Source organism: Saimiri boliviensis, chromosome 13, assembly GCF_048565385.1.
Source record: "Saimiri boliviensis isolate mSaiBol1 chromosome 13, mSaiBol1.pri, whole genome shotgun sequence".
NCBI classification, from domain to species: domain Eukaryota; kingdom Metazoa; phylum Chordata; class Mammalia; order Primates; family Cebidae; genus Saimiri; species Saimiri boliviensis.
The window spans coordinates 2868211-2873139 of record NC_133461.1 but is presented as its reverse complement, the minus strand read 5'-3'; the positions used below and the strand labels follow the sequence as shown (position 1 = coordinate 2873139).

The 4929-nt window shown below is 41.7% G+C and overlaps 1 pseudogene; it reads right to left on the bottom strand.

Moving 5' to 3' along the window:
• Positions 1-4081: 4081 nt before the first annotated feature.
• On the bottom strand, positions 4082-4567 carry LOC141580925 (large ribosomal subunit protein eL21-like; annotated as a pseudogene).
• Positions 4568-4929: the final 362 nt, after the last annotated feature.

Sequence of the window (4929 nt, the reverse complement as noted above, 5' to 3'; positions counted from 1 at the left end):
AGTAACACCCAAAGCACCTGGGGTGATCTGGCCAGTTCCTCGGGTAAGAACAGCTGAGGTGTCTTACAAAAGGGATCATAGTTTCAGGTGTGCCAGAATATGAGCAGTTAGGAGGTCCATTAAGATTTTTGTAGGATGCTGCACCATTTTAGAAATTCTTCATATAATTGAATTCCATCCATCTATCCATCCATCCATCCATCCATTTATTCAACTGCAAATCCATCCACACATTTATCCATTTATCTGTTCATCCATCATCCACCCACCCACCCATTCATCCACCCACGCATGCATCCCATCCATCCATCCAGCCAGCCAGCCAGCTAGCATATAGTCAATGAGCACTTATATGTTCTGGTAGGCACTGAACAGTGGTAAATAAGTTTAGAAATGACTTCTTCTCAATCTGGAGGAATATTTCAACAAATATGCAGGAAATCCAGTGTCCTAGGTTCTTTGATGGAAGAAGTAGAGATGTATGGAAGAAAACGATTTGAGCACTAAACCCAGGCCCAGGCTAAGAGAATGCTTCCTGAAGTCACGTCTTATAAACTGAGATTTGAAGGGTCACTGGAAATGAGTAAGGCAAGGACACGGTCTATACAAAATCCAGAAGGTTAAAAAGTGTACGATAAATTGAAAAAAAAAAAAAAAAACAGAAAAAAAAAGGTGCATCAGTGTTGTGTGTGGAGTGTCTAGGGTTAAGGTGGATGAAGGCAAGCTGGAAGATGAGGCCCAGAGACTAAGATGAACTTCATCTTGAGGACAAGAAGGCTTAATGCAAGAGAATGTTTTATGTTTTTAGGAAAATCACTCTTATCTCGGGGGAGGAATTGGATTCTAAAGGGGATAAAACTAGAAACAAGAAAATAAATTTAGAGCCGTATTTGAAAGTAACAAAATGCAGTTTCTTTGAAAATGATTTTCACATCATTAAAAAAAATCAATTCAAAGTATATTAATCAATTATGTATATTTACTAGCGACCATCTGTAACAAAATCTTAGGTCTGCAATGAAATCTCCAGTTTCTGTAATGGTGGAGTTGGCTTTTAGCGGCCCTGAGATAGCATTATTTACAGCTACTTCTGGGCAGGCATTACCTTGCAAGGATTTATAGATAAGTCCAGTGCCACAATTTATTAGGGTTAGACCATGGGAAAAAGCTGAAGAAATAAGTTTTAATTTGTCAGAGGTAGAAATAGCTTTAGATTATTTATATGCTTACCTTAGAAGGGGACAAATGGAAAATTCTCCTTCAGTGGTCATACTTCTCAAAGCTATTGCAGAAGCGTTAGTTGCTTTGGTTAGTTAGAAGGCTTGTTGCCAGCACAGCAGACGGGTGGCGGTGTCTGGATTTAGTCTGCCGCCCCTAACCTAGCATGAGCAAACAGCGCTGTGACGTCAAAGGAATTCCAGTATTGTTAGAGAGTCAGATGTATTTAACATTGCAAATGTCATTTAGAAGGTACGTAACAAGATTTAAAATTAATTATAATATACACTTTGACCTATCCCGATAAAACAATTAAAATTTTGTCTTAAAAGCATTATACTTGGGATAACTGTGGAGTCATATAGTCATACTTAGAATATGTTAGAACATGTTAGATATTGGCAAATATCCTAGAGGTTAGATAACATGAAAGTAACTTCATAATTACTAGGTCATTGTTTCTTCTTAAGAATTTCTTTGTGGTAGTCAGATTTAACAAACCAATTCAGTTGTGTAAGCTGTGGTCAGATGGATTACGATGGAAAGGGATATTCAAGAAATGAGCTCTCTTAAAAAAGGAATGAGGTAAAATAACTGCCTTGATCATTGGCCCTGTAAGTTCAGTCCCTGGACCAGCAGCAGCAGCAGCAGCACAACCCCCCAGAAACACAATAGACATGCCCATTCTGAATCTGCTGAAGTGCTCCCGCCACCCTGCAACCCCAACCTGCTGAATCAGAGCCGCTCTTGGTGGCCCAGCAAGCCCTCCAGAAGTCCTTAGAGACTCAGTGACTGGGTTTCTACAGGGGCTGATCATGGAGGCAGCCTCTGTCTGGCATGGACTGAAATTCCAGACTCAAAGCAGGTGTTTAGCAGAAATCATGTTGTTGGTAGAATCGGTTTAGGTACAGTGAACCACCTTTGTCAGTTAACAGTGGTGGGGACCCTCCCCAAATCCAGGTTCCCAGATGGCAGCCAGGAACCAACCCAGTAAGCGGATCTTTCCAGCCACAACGATCATACCTGAAATGTTAACTCTTTCCCACACAGAGTCATAGAGGTGTCATAAAATGAGCCGGCAGGATTTCCTCTTTTTCTATTTTGGAAACAATTTGTGAAGAATTGTTATTATTTCTTTTCATATTTGGGGAGAATTAAAAAATTCAGGCCTGAGATTTTCTTCGTGGGTAGTTTTAATTATTAAATCTAATTACTAATAAACTTAACAACTCTCCCTCTGTTACAGGCCTGATCAGGTTTTCTCCTTCTCCCTGAGTCAGATTTGGTGGTTTTTACCTTTGCAGGAAATTTGTTCATTTCATGTGAGATATCTAATTTCTTGCCACACAAGAAATTAGTTTATAGCATTCTCTTAGGTTACTTTTTCTTTTTTTTTTTTTTTGCAATGTTGTCTTGCAGATGAAGTTTGGAGTCACAATTGCAATGAAATTTGATTGAATGTATGTTGAGGTTATAGATTACATTTGGGAGAATTACTACAGAGTATTTACAACCTTGGTCTTCGTTGTTGCTTATCGTCTGTTTTCACAGCCTGACTATATATTTTGTATAAACAAAGAAGCATCTATTTAATCTTTGATTAGTGCATAGGAAAGTTATTTTTTTATGGTAATCTTATACTGAACTAACATTATGAACTCTTTACTTTTTTTAAATACCTGTAAACAATTAGATAATCACTCCATATGCATAAAAATGACAGTTTTCTTCTCTTTTCTGGTAACTTTTCACTTATCTTCTTGCTATATTCTGCTAATGGCAATGGGATTGTTTCGTTGATTGCTTTCTTTTTTTGTCCAGAGGTCATTTTTGCCTACCTTTACCTGGTAGAAGTATTTGAGAAAGTTTTTGTATTTCTTTTTGCTCCAAAAGAGTTTAAATTAAAAAAGAAAAACAAAAAAAAAGGTGAGTTCCCTGTGAGCATGACACCTGGTCTACCGTCTCAGGGTCATGAGGAGTGTGCACAGAGCATTTCATTTTCTCCTTCTGTGGTGGGCTTGCTCGTATGCTCCCCCTCTTTCCAAGTAAGTAAAGGTTGGAAAAGTGCATTTTCCTATTACCTCTATTTTTTTCAGCACCATAGGTATAAAGCTGTAAATTCCACCTTAAAATTCCCTTCTTATTTGTTAATTTTATTATTCATTTGCTCCTTCTCCCCCTCCTCCCTCTCCCCCTCCCCTCCCCTCCCCTCCCCTCCTTCTCCCCCTCCCCCTTCCCCTCCCCTTCCCCTCCCCTCCCCTCCTTCTCCCCCTCCCCCTTCCCTTCCCCTTCCCCTCCCCTCATCTTCCCTCCCCTCCCCTCCCCTGTCTTCCCCTCCCCTTCCCTCCCCCTTCCCCTTCCCTCCCCTCCCCTTCCCTCCCCTCCCCTCCCCCTTCCCCTTCCCCTCCCCCTCCCCCTTTTCCTCCCCTTCTCCTCTCATCCTCTTTCCTCCCCCTCCCCTCCCCCTCCCGTCCTCTCCCTTGTCCTTCCTCCCCTCCCCTCCCCTCCCCTCCCCTCCCCTCCCATCTCCTCCCCCTTCCCCTCCCTGGAAGCTGTCATTTTCTCTCGCTGTTCTCAAACTTCTCCAGAATGTTTCTGGACGTGAATCTTCCAAAATTCTTCTTGTCTCAGAGTGAATGTTTTCAATCTGAAAACCTCCTTTCGTCTTTGGATCTGTGATGGAAGTCTCTCCTCTCACTGCTGTTCTGAGACAGGGCCGCTGGGCCGCCCGGGTGCAGTGCGTCTCTGCTCCAGAGATTCTCCTCCTTCTGGGATTTCTTTGGCAATTTGTTTTTTTTTTATTATTATTTTTTATTTTTTAACAGTCCAGAAGTCTTTTATTTATTTATTTTTTTAACACCTATTATGCCATGAATTCATAGGGAATAGGTTCCAGCAGCTCAGCCTCCTTCCCATTGGTTCTCACACAGTGCGCTTCTCTGGGTGGGGCAGGCTGGCGCTTCAGTTGGACCCAGGTGCCTTTCTCTTTGTCTTCTTTCTGTTTCTAATCATTTTCCTTCACACGTTTTAGGAAACTATCTCGGCTCTTAGAGTGCTTGATATGCTCAGTACGCGCATTAATTCTCTTGGCAGGAATCTTGCCCTTAACTTGTTTGTTTACAACAATGCCAACAGCACGCTGGGTAACATTGTAGACCCTTCCAGTTTTGCCATGATAACATTTGTGGGGCATTCCTTTTTGAACAGTACCCATTCCCTTGATGTCTGCAATATCACCTTTCTTACAGATTCGCATGTACGTGGCCAAAGGAACAACTCCATGTTTTCTAAAAGGCCTGGAGAACATGCACCGAGCGCCTCTCCTCTTTCCCTTTGTGTGCGTCATTTTGGCGAATTACGGGAAGACGGCGGTTCCGGCAGTTTCCTTCTGTCTCTCCGTCCGTGCCCAGGTCTGCTGTTGGTCAGGTCGGGGTGGCACGGGTGGTGCCTTCACGCTCCATGCCTCCTTGATTTCTTCTTCTTTTCTTCTTCTCCATTCTGGAATGCCTCCTTCATTATGTTTTAAAAAAGTTATGAGCATATTTTAGTCTCTAAAACGCTTTTTGTTCTCTGATTATTCCACTTTAGAGCATATTGATTTTATTTTGTGAAAGTCATATCTTCCTGAATATCTCAGAATGTTAACTACAATTATTTTTTCTGTTCCCTGAGTTTTCCGTCTTTTTTTTTTTCTGTCAGTTTTTATTCCTT